The sequence below is a fragment of the Diadema setosum genome, chromosome 2, assembly GCF_964275005.1.
Source record: "Diadema setosum chromosome 2, eeDiaSeto1, whole genome shotgun sequence".
Taxonomy (NCBI): Eukaryota; Metazoa; Echinodermata; class Echinoidea; order Diadematoida; family Diadematidae; genus Diadema; species Diadema setosum.
Window position 1 is genome coordinate 25,714,394 of NC_092686.1, and position 15,600 is coordinate 25,729,993.

General features: G+C 40.2%; 1 pseudogene; it reads right to left on the reverse strand.

The window, feature by feature from the left end:
• Positions 1-287: 287 nt before the first annotated feature.
• On the reverse strand, positions 288-6,276 carry LOC140243560 (N-terminal EF-hand calcium-binding protein 1-like; annotated as a pseudogene).
• Positions 6,277-15,600: the final 9,324 nt, after the last annotated feature.

Below are 15,600 nucleotides of genomic sequence, written 5' to 3' on the forward strand. Positions count from 1 at the left end.
ATAGAGATTGTTAAGAATTGGGTGTGCACTTTTGATTATTGCAACACAAGATAGATACTCTAGAATCTACTTTTTGAAACAAAAATCTTTACAGTATCCTGTCTTCATTTCTTTCTGAATCTACAACTCCTCAAAGATTAGCTGATTGATGTAACTACCTTTATGAGGGACGTAAAATTTTGATATACACTGATCAGGATCCTCTGATAAAATAGTTATCGCAGCACAAGCATGGCTCCTGTAAGCAATATGTTGATTAAACAGAATTTCCCCACTAGTTAAAGTCAGGGTTAACCACTCTGGAATTGGACTCCAGCTATCACTGGGGTAACATGACTCTCACCTGGTATAGCCATTGAAGACAGCTGCTCTGGTTTGTCCAAAAGATCCACATTCTCTCGACGGAAAGACTTTGACTTGGCACCAGCAAAGTTCCTGAAAGAATACAAGACAAGCTTATCAACAAAGAACATGATACATGTACTACAAAATACCACAAATCATAAGCAATTACATCTGGTACAGAAATCCTATGACCCACCAAACAAACAAATAAACACAAACTACAATAACAGTGAACACATTCTGAACAAGACACTTTTTTTTTCTTTTAATACTGCACAATTTATTCTGACAAATGAAGTATGGAATTGCAACTGATTGACAAATTGCCCCACATCGACGTAAATAAGCACTGAATTGATCAGTGTTTTAGTAGTAGGGTCATTCCATGGGGTTGGGTCTTCTGTAGATTTTCATGTTGTGTAGGGAATAAAAGTCATATTCTGACAAATTTATCAACTAATTGTCTGTGGTTTGCAGTTATTCTTGAAGAGAAATGTGTGAAGAATTATTTGATGAAAAAAAAAACAAGCCTGTGTACAAATGTATTTTGTCTATGACTGTTTCACTAATGATGTCCCATGGTTTTTTGTGGTTTATGTTGTGACATAAATATATGCCATTTTCATGGCAATGTAAAACAGGAATATACAACCTTTCAGCATTATGCCTATCATAATTAAGAGAGGCAAGGTGACTTCTACAAAGACTATAAGGCACATAAACATTTGTAACAAAATAAGAACACCAGAGCATCTTCAAGCAACCTCATACCTACGTTACAAACGATGTCCACGGCAATTTTTGTTGTAACATAGGTATAGCATGGTTTTACATACACTTCCAATCATAATATGATCAGAAACTTTATTTCTATAATGAGATTTATATTTCAGAAGTATTCTTATCCAAAAATTAGCATCAAAATCCTCCAAATAAACAAGAAAATACAGAACATATCACTGTACTTCAGTGCGATGTCCGGCCTCTTCGTGTAACGTAGGTAAGGAAAGACGCGTCTCGCGATAAAAAGAAGAGCTACTAACTTCAGCAATCGTATTCATGTCACTGGCAGTCCTCCCCCAATGGCAGAAAAACTACTCACAGCCAATATACACCTACCTGGACAGCGCAAGATCTGTTTTTCTGCCGTTGTCCATGTAACGTAGGTACAGGAGTTTTAATGTTTCTGAAGTCAATTGGTAAGCTTTTATGCTATTTTACGAAAATAATAACATTTGTCATATTCTGTAACTCTATTAGAGGAAAAAAAACGACATCTAAACCCCTGAACTGGCCAAAAATACTGTGGACGATGATACTGTAGTCCCACATACTGAGATATTTGTTACAGGTTCATGTTCATAATTTTGATCGCCAAATTTTCCGTCCATGCCGGTCTCTGCAAAAGGAGCATATAATTCCTCTCTTAGAAAACCATACAAAAGTATATCAGTGTATCTTCACTGCAATATAAATTTGTTTTACCTCCCGATTATTGTGAATTTTTGGACCCTTTTGTCATAACGTATCAACCAAGGTAGACGTGCTAAAGTTAGTATTCATCACTATATACTAGTTGGAAAACGTAGATGTCCAGACTGCATCTGAACAAGAGAAATAGAGTTTGCCTTATTTTGCTGGTGATATTGAGAGAACTAGGAGCTGTGATAGTCTTTCTCTTTAACAGATTTACTTCGAAAATGTCAATGTTTTCCTTCCAAGATTTCACTGACCTGTTAGATGCTCTGATGAAGTTGTTAACATTTCACAAGGATTCACCATTTCTATTCCATGCTCACCCACTGTGAAGTCTCAAAGCTAAAATGCCAGTGTCCTATTCAGTTTGGGTGGGTAGTGGGTAGGAAAGGCTTCAATGAAATTATGAACCCCAATCAAAATTGGACTATTATTGCTCTACACTATCATTCAAAAAGAGGGCGACAATTTTGATGGAGGTTGAATATAAAATAGGGCCTAGTATTATTTTGGGAGTCTATTAAGGACCATAACCGTAACCGTAACCCCGACCCTAGCCTAACCTTAGCTAGGACACTGGGGGCAGCGACCTGCCCTTCCTAGCTTACATCAAAACAAGTTTTTAGCATAGAGTATGAAAATGATATTTTCCTATGTTTTACATGCTATTATTATTATTAATATTTACATCATTTTAAGCATAACCCATTTTTTTTTTCCAATTTTGGTGGGAGGTACACATGGAACGCTAGCTAATGGGTATGCCAAGAGGTAGAAATGTAAGCAAAATTGTTGAAATTATTTAATTCCATTCATAAACACACACATACATCAACAGGAATATATAGTCGACCCCGACAAAAATTTTCTTTTAATTCTTTTATTCTATTTCTCTTTACACCTTATGTTCAGTTTGTCGATGAATCTGCCATGGCTCCTCCTCTGCCACCACTACGTTTTAAACTACATGAAAGAGTGACAAGGACACATCCACAGCACTCCACAAACAGAGAGGAAGCCGACAAAGCAACACCCAAGAAGAGCGAATGTAACAAACTAGACAAAAAGAAAACTGCACAGAGGGAAAATGGACAGAAGAAAAACAAAAATCGAGGGCTAAATGGACATTGGACAAAAGAGCAGAAATTAATTTCAAACAAAGAACATGGAGAAGACAAGAAGACTTGTCTGATTTCTCTTTATTAGTTTTCTTAGTTAGTTGACAACTAGTTGATGATGTTAGTGTATATGAGGTCAAATTGTGTAAAGCTTCACTTTCTTCTTCTTCTTCTGATTAAGTCTGCCTTCTTTCATACCAGAGTTACAAAGAATTGAAGTCTGTGTAACATAGGTATTGTTCCACAGGTGTGCAGTAGATATAATTCCAAAGAACTGTTACAATAGTGTTATTTGTGGGAACATACATAAAGTCTAGATGTGTAGGTTTTAACATCTCACACCACAATAAAGGAAATCAGTTGATATGTCGTAGTGTACCTATGTTACAAAGACATACTGTCCGTGTAACATAGGTAGTACACTGTGGGCGAGGTTGTTGACTGAAAACCCCTGATTATAACAATAAAATCATGTTTTCACTTGAATACCCATACAAATCACTTGCTTCACTTGTGGTGCTTTTAAGAATATTGTCATTGTGTCACTCTTGATGAAAAAGTTAAACCTTTGATTGAAATTGTTAATGGTTTGTAGAAAAAAACATGTTAATAAAAGTGGCTTGCAGTTGACATCAGAACATACAATCTTACTAATAATGATCTCATGCGCCTGTTAAATAACATGTTGATGTGTTATGGACGAAAAAAACGTGGATGTGTTCATTGTTATCATTTCAGAACACAAAATTATGAAGGATGTCAACAAATGAAGTCCGTGTAACATAGGTATTTTGCCATACCTGTTTACCCATGCTGACTGAAAGTGTGCGAAGTAATAAACAGATTTCTAGTGGAATAAGTTGAAGAATGGGAGTAACAAATCAGGGGGAAAAAGGAAATTTCAATTTACCCAACTTGAATTTTCAACTTGTATGTCACAATTTCAGTCCCAACCCCATGGAATTACCCAGTAGCCATGATAAAAAATCATGGGCGTACATACTCAAGCAGGATTCGAACCTACGACCTCCTGATCACCGGACAGGCGTATCTCCACTAGACCACCGAGCTTTCGCCCGACAGCAAGTGTTGGTTCTAATCCTTATAGCATGCAGCGGGTACTGCTTTGTTATTCAAATTCATGAAATTCTTCCGTCGAGATGTTTTCATTGCGACTGATTGACAAATTGCCCCACATCGACGTAAATATCATGGCTACTACTAAAACACTGATCAATTCAGTGCTTATTTACGTCGATGTGGGGCAATTTGTCAATCAGTCGCAATGAAAACATCTCGACGGAAGAATTTCATGAATTTGAAGAAGTATGGAATTGTTTGCTTGATTTTCTTCTGAACTTAATAATCTATGCTTTATAATAAGGAGCTACAGTGTCAAACCTTGGCAAAACCATCACTGGATCAATAGAGATCAACACAAAGTGACTCACGTCTTCCAGTCCTCTTCTGTTTCCCAGATCTCGTAGACGGCATAGTTACAGGTCCCCTCATGGCCTCAAACATTCTCACACTGTAGCTGCCATTGTGTATTAGTGGAAACAACAGAAATACAATGCATGACATTACTGGGTAAATACTGTATACCTTTTGGAACATAATTTTATCAACATATAATAAACTTGATGTTGAAAAGATGAACTGAAATGTTTCCAATTAGTACCATATTGATGTACCGGTACTTGTTTCAGGTTTCTCTAGGTACTGCTATTACAGTTTGCCTACAATATATTTAGAGGCATATATATTGTAATTCTGCAAGGGGGAAAGCAATGATAAATTATGATGATGATGATGATGATAATCATGACTAGAAACATCATTTTCATTATTCAAGTAATAACAACAGTGATAATTCATCATGAAAATTTTATTATGATCACTACCATCACTACTTTATTATTCCTAATATTACTAGCTTTGAAAAAACACACCAAATCACTATATTCCAAGTTTATCACAAAAGTAAAAAACATTCACAATGGGGCATAAAGTCTTGACTTCCTAAACTTCATCTTTGAAACTTTAGTTTCAACACACACACACACACACACACACGCACACACACACAAATAAATAACAATAAAGAGGTAAAATTTGAACAACAATTTTCAAACAGTACAAGTACTTGACTAAGTTAGTACTTGACTGGATTAGGCATCCAGAATTCTGCTCTATTGAAAGATAGGGATGGTTGTTTATATCACATATCTATATCCTCTGAGAATTGTTCATTCAGCTTATTCAATCTCATAACTTTCCATAAGAAACATCACATTCATAGAAGAAAAAAAAAGAAATAAAGTCAATTTTCCTAACTCTGTGATTAGTATAATATTACTGAAGCACTTTCCATTCAAAATATCACACCAGTGGGAATCTAGCAATGAGGACACGATGTCTTACCTCACACATCCATCATCTCTTCCTGCTGCATCAACGTATGTCCTCAGGTTGTCACGGAAACTTCATATTCTTTTCCTCCTGTACGGCGAACTACCTGCCGACAATGAAGGCCTGTGGAGAGTAATCGTGATCGCGTGAATAACTGCAGTCAGCAACGCGCTGTCGTAATGATACTGACCTGTGTGACAGTAACTCTAATTGTTAGTCTCATGGGGGGGGGGGGGTGGAGAACAACTAGCAATCTATATTTCATGATGAGTTACACATTACTCCAGGTTAGAAGGCATATAACCTTGTTTTTTATGATGTCTATGATGGTCCCCCTTATTTAAAAGCCACCGTAATGTGTAACGTTAACATTAGACAGCGTAAGCTGTGAGTGCGAGCAGAAACAACCACAACTAAGTCAACGTTGAATTCAATGCTTCCCCATGTCTCATTTAATTCAAATTTATGTGAGTGACTGGAAATGAGATACTAAGGAATCCCTGAAATTTTGGTGGAATTTGGTAGAGTGAAATTTGAGGTATATCTTCTTGCCTCTTAGATACGATATTGGCTTACTGCCAATACAGCATTACCATTTTACTACCGCCGGAATCTGTCTCTAAAGAAGCCCATGACCGACGGCAACGAGAAGAGACAGATCTCAGACAAATTTCAATGGTCGCGCTCTGTCCACACGTAGTGCTCCTCTACAATTTAGCGTGGATAGACAGTCTATGTCTTCCTGGACATTTTGCTGACTAAACCATACAGATCGGTCTACGACAGTTTACCAACCTGGGGTTGCCGAGCCCGTATCCGTAGTGCCGGTGCGGTGCCGGTGGTTGAGCCTGAGCTTATTTACAGCCTCAGGCTGTGGTCTTGCCCTTGGCCTGCTTGATGTTTGGGTTGGAGACCGGATCGTCATGGCAGGCGCTGCCGTAACTACAGCCCAGTCGCTGTACGTAGGATATTCACACAGCGTACCTCCGTCTGGTCGGGCTATTCGTAAACGCTGCCGCTGATGTAACCCCCGCCCGGGGCGGCCGGGCGCTGTACCAGTAACGTGTTGGGGTCGCTGCTGCGGTTACCGCTGATGTTGCTCTGCTCGTGCTAACTTAGTCTCCAAGTATGTCCACGACCGGGCGACCTGATCCCGATCGATCTCGCGCTCGTCATCTCACTGGCAATGGCGGAGCTCTTGCATAACGCCATCGAGATCGTTCCCACTCCCACTTTCAGAAGAGACAGACATCGAAATCGCTAATGCTTTGTATAATAGCGCGCGTACCACGCGAGCGTCTAGCTCTCACCGCACGGTATTGACCGATTCGGGTTCGTTGAGGGCAGCAGACATTTTACGGCACAGGGCGCAGCCATAGTGGGTGTATCAGCCGATAGTGCCGACCCCCCCTGCTCTCCCCCACCCAGGGGCAACATGTTTACACGCACTTGTAACAAAGGTTCGCGCACTAAGCAAGCATTCGCGCACTCAGTACGAGACGCCTATTGGCTAAAGCAGTTTTTCATTCTGCGCGCGTGCTAGTGTAGGGAGAGGGGTGGGGGAGTGCGGAGGGGGGGGGGGGGGGGGTCGGCTGATACACCCACTATGGCTGCGCCCATGCTAAAAATACACATAGCGCGTCACAGAATCGGTCAATACGGGCTAGCAAGCGCGCGCGGATGTGCATGCGCATGCAATTTGCAGATTGATGGTGTATACCACAGTGTACACGCAACGACACGTGCAGTGTAAGCTTGCGCTGCGCTGTATTGTCATCGAATGACTTTTTATTTTCATGGAATGATTTTTTGTTCATCGAATGGTTTTTTGTTCATCGAATGATTTCTTGTCGTAAGTATAGAACGCCATGTCAAATATATCTTGGGTCTAATATATTTTTGGTGAAATATATATATTTTTTGTCGAATATATTTTGGTCAAATATGATTTTTGGTCAAATATATTTTTGGTCAAATATATTTTGGGTCAAACATAGTTTGTGTCAAATATATTTTTGATCAAATATATTTTTGTGAAATATATTTTTGGTGAAACATATATATTTTTGTCAAATATATATTTTGTCGAATATATTTCGGTCAAACCTTCATATTTTCTTGTCAAATATATATTTTGTTTGAATATATATTTTATGAAATATATATTTTATCGAACATATTTTTGTGGAATGAAATTTAAATTGATGAAATGGTTTTTTAGTTGGTGTCGAACATAATTATTTGATTCCCTTCTGGCGTGCCATAAAAACGCGATAACTCATTGTTCATTAATGGTTTTAATCAAGGACAAAATTTCGAATGAATATTTTCACCGAATCGTAATGACAGCACAATGTAATGTCTATGGAAGTTTCTAAAAGGCTTCTAAAAAGCTTCGTACAACACGGTGTTCAATACAACTCGGTTTGCGTGCATTGTCAATGCAAAAACAGCGGTCGATCCTAATAACGCGATTTACCGCGGGGAGCTGAAACGAGGCCATCGTCGGCGATATTTTTGCACTGAAACTTCGAATCGAAAACGGAACAACGGCATTTGATAGAGCTGGATTTTCTCAATCACGTAGGTCAAGTTTTTTTTACGTGAATTTCAGTGTTAGATATTCTTATCAAGCAGATAAACATTAGGCGGTCGATTAGTAGTAGGTCCAACCATACTTGCCCTGGCGTGTGTAAATTCAGGACGGGGAAGCGACTGTGCCCGTGCAGGGCCAACGGCCACAGTTGCACTGCACAGTGTACCTGTGGCCGTGGTAGAAGGGGGCCGTGCACCAACCGACATACCTTCAAGTCGAAGTAGGGCCTAAACTAGAATCTATTATTGTTAGATCTATCATCTTTGAACCTACAGTTCCCCTGTTTAAACGTTAGAGTTCTACCAGATCTATTGGGTTAGACTATGATGGAGCTTAAGATAGATCTAACGTTATTCATTTTTTAAAAATTTATTTGCAAATACTAAATCATATTCTTGGGGAATTTGCATATCATGATTGATATGAAAAACTTCTCATTTAATGGGACTAATGACATTAAACTGACCCAGCAAATGTCATTTCAATTACGGCATTATCATAATTTGACATAAATGAGAACTTAATGTTAGAGAAGTTTTTCGCGGAATTATACATAGAAAAATAGGCCTACTTGTCGATCAAACGCAAATGCCCTAAAGTTACTGATACTAGATTAGAAAAAGTCATTCCACTTCAATCATTGATTCATGTGTAGACTTCTACTTACACATCATCTGGATCTGGATTCCTTGAAGTTGTTGACTTGGCCAGCTGGGGTTGCTTGATTGGCGTAAGCCGTGGCAACACAATTCCACCGTGCATGTCGTAACACGAATTTGCACATTCTAAATAAAAATTCCTGCAAAACTGTTCATGCAACTCCAGCAAGTGGAAAGCAAATTTTTCATCGGCACGCTGACGCTGAAGCCTCCCCCTCTGGTCTCTTACTTGTCCTCCAGCTAAGAACACGTCTCTCTGCGTTCTCCACTCGTCGATAGCGTCAAACAAGTAGATACGTTGCCTCGAGTTGGACGGCTGTTTGATCTCCATAGTGAAGTTTCATTACTAAACCAAAGCCAAGGCTAGGCCGAAACAGTACAGCACTTTTTATTGCAAACAGTACACGCATACCACACACAATATTGATATTGACATACCGGTACCGCCGACTTTCTCAACTCTGTTATGTTACAATCCGGCCCAACGTACTGTAAGCTGTACGTATAACACATGCAGCTGACGCAGCAGACAACATTGCACGATGAGATCATAACAACCTGCCATATGGCCATATGCATTGCAACTTGCTATACATTCTTCATCAAAGCATATTTATAAATATCAAATATTAAACAACGTAATACTGAGTATATGAATAATTTATGATATTGTTATATAATATTTTCAGACATTTTGAAATATTATTGCTTAGATTGCTGAAATTGGCACCATAGTGCATATAAACAGAGATTGGAGCCAGATACGTACGTACGTACACCCGACAGCTCTCACTACTTGTTGTGTCGCGAACCGGGAGAGATTTTCATGCGCATGGCTGTTGTGCGGTTTTGTGCATGCACCCATTCGGCCCCATTCGGTAGGTATTCGGGCGTCCATGTTGAAATTACAGTGGACAGCTCGCACACGGCGCTCGTGCCCCATCTGGTTTTCGCTGGTGCGCTGCGTAGCGTCGTGTTCGGCATTCGGTACGTACGGGGGTACAATAACGGGAGGAGCAGCTTGTCGTGCTTTTCTACTGAGCTGCGAATCGCCTGCGACGACCGGCTGCCTTTAATTCCCGATTTTGACTTTTGGTTGACGCAATCGCGGATTGTGAGGTGGCGCACCCCCCTTCAGTGCCCCTCTCTTTATTTTGTCAACACAACAGAAATAAAAAGAAGAAAATGGGGAAGGGTCGCGCCAGCCTTTCATTTTGTAAAGGCGCCCCTCCCCTTTACGGAATTCCTGGATCCGCCCCCATAATTTCAAGCAATGAGTTTTGCCATTTGTGGTTGACGCAACGACGTATCGAGAGGGGGCGCTTCCCCCTCTGGTGCCCCTCACTATATTAGGTTCAACCAACAGAAACAAAAATAAGAAAAGGGGAGTCGCGCCAGCCTTTGATTTTGTAAAGCCCTCCCCCCCCCCCCCCCCCCTTTACGGAATTCCTGGATCCGCCCTTGTGACGCATTATGACATTTGTGGTCGAAGTGTTATGACATTAGTGGTTAATCCAACATTGACATTTGCGGTTGACGCAATCGCGGATTTAGAGGAGGCGCACCCCCCTCTATTTATTTCGTCAACACAACAGAAATAAGAAGAAAAGGGGGAGGGTCGCGCCAGCCTTTCATTTCGTAAAGGCGCCCCTCCCATTTACGAAATTCCTGGATCCGCCCCCGTAATGCAAGCAATGAGTTTTGATATTTGTGGTTGACGCAATCATGAATCGAGAGGGGGCGCTTCCCCCTCTGGTTCCCCCTCACTACAGTATGTTAAAACAACAGAAATAAAGATAAGAAAATGGGGGGGGGGGTCACGCCAGCCTTTGATTTTTTTTTTTTTTTAAGGCGCCCCTCCCCTTTACGGAATTCCTGGATCTACCCCTGTGACGTGTTATGACATTTGCAGTTAGTAGTTTGAAAATTTTGACATCTGTGGTCGACGCGTTATGACATTTGTGGTTAATCCCCGATTTTGACATTTGCGGTTGACGCAATCGCGGATTGAAAGGAGGCGCATCCCCCATCAGTGCCCAATCTCTTTATTTTGTCAACACAACAGATATAAAAAGAAGAAAATAGGGGAGGGGGAGGGTCGCGTAAGACTTTTACTTTGCAAAGACGCCTCCCCTTTACGAAATTCCTGGATCCGCCCCTGTAATGCAAGCAATGAGTTTGGTCATTTGTGCTTGACGCAATGATGGATTAAGAAGGGGCGCATCTCCCTCTGGTGCCCCCTTTCTTTTCTTTTCTTTCTTTCTTTTTTGGTTAAAACAACATAGATAAAAAGAAAAATATGGGGGGACGGGGTGCGGTAGCCCTTTATTTTGTAAAGCCGCCTCCCCTTTACGAAATTCCTGGATCCGCCCCTGTAATGCAAGTAATGAGTTTTTCCATATGTGGCTGACGCAATGATGGATCGAGAGGGGGCGCTTCCCCCTCTCGTGCACCCTCACTAACAGAAACAAAAATAAGAAAAGGGGGTCGCGCCAGCCTTTGAATTTGTAAAGCCCCCCCCCCCCCCCCTTTACGGAATTCATGGATCCGCCCCTGTGTCGCGTTATGACATTGTGGTCGACGTGTTATGACATTTGTGGTTAATCCAATATTGATATTTGTGGTTGACGCAATCGCGGATTTAGAGGGGGCGCATTCCCCTTTAGTGCCCCCCCCCTCTTTATTTTGTGAACACAACAGAAATAAAAATAAGAAAATGGGGGGGGGGGGCGAGGGTCGCTCCAGCCTTTGATTTTGTAAAGGCGCCTCCCCTTTATGGAATTCCTCGATCCGCCCTTGTGACGCGTCATGCATGACATTTTGCAGAAAATTTGGAAATTTTGACATTTGTCGTCGACGTGTTATGACATTAGTGGTTAATCCGATTTTGACATTTGTCGTCGACGTGTTATGACATTTGCAGTAAAAGTGGAAATTTTGACATTTGTCGTCGACGTGTTATGACATTAGTGGTTGTTTTGACATTTGTCGTCGACGCGTTATGACATTAGTGGTTGTTTTGACATTTGTCGTCGACGTGTTATGACATTAGTGGTTGTTTTGACATTAGTGGGCGATTTTGACATTAGTGGGCTCTACATCCCCCTTTCAAATGCTAATAGATGATAACGAAATATGTTTGCATACAATGCTGATGAAAATATTCAAGACTATCGTTCATAAAATTTGTTTGGATGTAGGACTTACATAATAGAGTAGAAGAAAATAGTGTTTACATCCAGAAAATGCCAAGTTCAGTATGTCCCACCCCGGTGTCCCCTCATCTGTTGTTAGACCTATTTGTCTTCTTTCCCCACATCTTTTGTGAACATAAACTATAATACACGTACTTGAATGTAGCCTAGATTTTGAAGGTGTTAGGTGAGATGAAATGTAGGCTACAAGACCCACCACACTGCCACAGCGGAGATTGCTGTTTGCACTCTATTTGAATATTTTGAACGTGTTGCATAAATTTGGAGCTACCGGCAGTTGACTCGTACAAGTCCACGCCATTATTTAGTTGACATTGATAAACAAAGTAAAATAAGAAAGCACAGATGCTGGAAGTTTCATGTTGATCAGTAAAAAGATATAAAAGTAACTGATTTTTAAAAAGTTTTTCATGCTTTCACCAACTACAGTGATATTGGTCCTAAACGCACGCAGATTGGTAGATACAATAGCGCAACACCTCTCACAATGCTCACATTGGCTTCAAACAAACCAAAAAAAAAAAGAAGAAAAAAGAAAAGAAACAAAAATCATAAAATTATGTGTAATGGAACCTTTGGATCGAAAGGCAATGATATCGTCCCTTTTTCAATTTGCGAAGTTACTTGATCCTAACATCAATACTGATTTAAATTTCGTTTAAATTTCAACTAACAAAACATCATACTCAAGTTACTCGAAATAATAAAATGATCGGGATTGACGCATGTGAAGCTGGTTGTCCTCCAGTATCGCTGTATATCCATATTGCCCTATAGTTGTATACGTATTATGTGACTAGTGCTAATGCTTCTTTCACATTTCCTTTTCAACCCTGAGGTCTGGATTTTTGGAGGAGACCGGCAGCACATGAGGCAGCACATGATGGATAAAAGTCAGGTTTCTCTGAGGACTAGCATGTTCAGAACAAGTACTATTGGCTGGGTAGTATTAGCTACCCTTGCCACTCTAGTGAGCTTTGCATACTGCGATAGTACTTCTTCAGCTTCACTTAATACATATCACCCATTGGAGTACATCTATCCTGAGGAAGGCAATGAATTCAGTCACTTTGCCAAGGATCCTAAGACAGGAAACTTCTATATTGGGGCAAATAGGGCTCTCCTTCAGCTCGGTGCAGACCTGAACCAGCAGCGCATCGTCAGTACAGCTCCAGACCCTGAGACATGTCAAATCCCATGCAATAATCAAAACAGAATTTTAATTGTTGCTCCGGATCCTATAGACAGACTGATCACCTGTGACGACTACTCTAAGACATGTCAGCTGCGGAACTTAGCAAACATATCCAGCGCTGAGAGGTATCCAAATGTCGTCATCAACTCTGGATCTTCCGCTGCTGGAGTTTTTACAAGTGGAGAAAGCCCATACTTGTTTGTTGGAGTTGGCCCAAACTTCCTGATCAGTCAAGTGGAAAAAATACCTTATGTTACAAGATGGGAAATGCAGCCTCCCTTTTCCTCCAGTTCAATGACAACTCAGCAGTCCACTGATGCTTTCCAAGTGAGATTTCAAGTAAATTTCCTTGATGGCTTCAGCTATGAGGGATTCACCTATTTCGTCACTACCCAGCAGCAGCTGCAGGGGGGCAGTCATCCTGATGATGCCCCATATGTGTCTGTGCTGAACAGGGTTTGCCAGTCACCAACTACATCACTGGATTCCTTCACTGAATTGCCTATTACCTGCTCTTCAGGAGATGGGGGAATCTCTTATAATCTGATCCAGGCTGTAGCATTTTCTGTTCCTGGAGCGCACCTGGCAGATTCCTTCAGTTCATCTGGGGGAGCCCTGTTGTATGCTGTTTTTATAGCGGAAGAGGTACCTGAGGGTGTGGATGAACCTCAATCTGCTCTGTGTATCTACAGAATGTCGGACATACAGGAGAAGTTTCTTGATGCAGTATTTGAGTGCCTGACAGAGCAAACTCCACCAATTATTCACCTGCCGGGCAATTGTTTCAGATTCCAGGTGAGACGTAACATTGTTTTTAAGTCCTTATGGGAACCTGGTATATCGGGTTCCCCTAGCGTTAACTCATATGAGAACCTGGAAGGCCCTACACCAAGTTCCAAAAATGTGAACATTAAGAAGTGCCTGCATTCGTAACTTAAATCCATGTTTATTTCTGCAATGCTGGCATGAAAAATGGCTGTGATTGAAACATATATATATATATATATATATATACATATATATATATTTTTAAAACGATATCTATTTATTTTCTGTATTAATCATAAACCTGCATGTATATTTGTCTTCCCCTTTTCAAAGTAGAGGTATGTTTGAATTGCCACAGAACTCCTTCGCTGATCCCATTCGGGTGCCCATATGGTGTATAATAAAAAGCATTTGTCAGTCCATCAGCGCACTTTCTATTCATAATTTGGCATCCGATCGATATTTCGACATGGCATATGCAGTTGACTGTGAAAAGGGAAACTGCCTTCGCAGAGGCGGATTACGAACCTATCTGTTCTTTTTTGACAGGCAAAAAGAATCTCATTTGGGGGTTTTGCAGCGTGGCCAGCGTGAAAAAAAAAAATGGTTTTGTGCTTAAGGCGACCTGAAATTATTCTAAATTGCCAGGAAATTATGTTACATCATATCAACCAACGAAAATGGAAAAATAACTCTGCTCCCAATTTGTTTCCCAATGGCCTTAAAAGCAAAAAAACAAACAAAAAACAAACAAAAAACAAACAAAAACAAAACAAAACCCACAACAAAAACCGAAACAAATAGCAGATAAGCCGACGATAAACAAGACAATAAAACACACGAGCAAAAACAAAGAATGGTCCATGGTGCCCAATCAGCTGACAAGCAATAAAAAAAAAGAAAGAAAATCAGCAACGACAATAAGCAAACAAGCGAAAAGAAAGAAAGGTCTATGGTTCCCAATCGGCTGACAAGTACCCCCCCAAATAAAAAACAAACAAAAAACAAAACAACCAAACAACCAAACAAACAAGAACAACAAACAAACAAAAACAGGTTGTCAAAACTTTTTACTGTCAATTTCATCTGCAAATCAGGAAACAAAAAAAAACAAAAAACAACACGCATATTTATTTCCTTTTTTGTAATAATTATGCCAGAATTATGCTAAACAACACCTATTATTATGCCCAGCATAATGCTACGTACTGAAGAGTATTTGAAAACAAACAAAAAAAGATAATGCCAAAAAGCATAATTATGCCAACTCTGGCAACCTTGGGGCTTTGAAGGGTCTCGCCGAATTGCGGAAGTCATTTTTTTTTTTTTTTTGTCATCTACGAGGCGTTTCATAGGGGTTTGATACTCACATAGAAATTGCTATAAAATGTCAAACCGTCCGCAAGCAATCTAGCGAGAAGAAAAAAAAAAACAAACAAACAATAATTGTAGGAAAGAAAAAAATCTTTTGTGAAAGATCTGCAGTGTAGTCCATTTCCTCCATGAGTGGGTACTGTACAACATGTCAAAATAAAGAGCACACTGGTTTCATCTACAGTGTATAGTTGCAGTAGTACTGTAATTACGAACTGAAAGAAGACCCTCATGCAAATGTCCCGAGGTGTCATGACGACTAACAGATCGATAGCGGGCCATTTTATGAAAACTCTATACGGCCAAAGAAAAAATGGTCCTGATAATACTAAGCGTTTTGTTACTTGTAATTTCACTTTCAATCTTCAAATAGACGTTGACAAGAAGGAGTCAAATGGGACAAAAAGATTTAAAACAGTTCTGCTGGAAGTAGAAACATGAA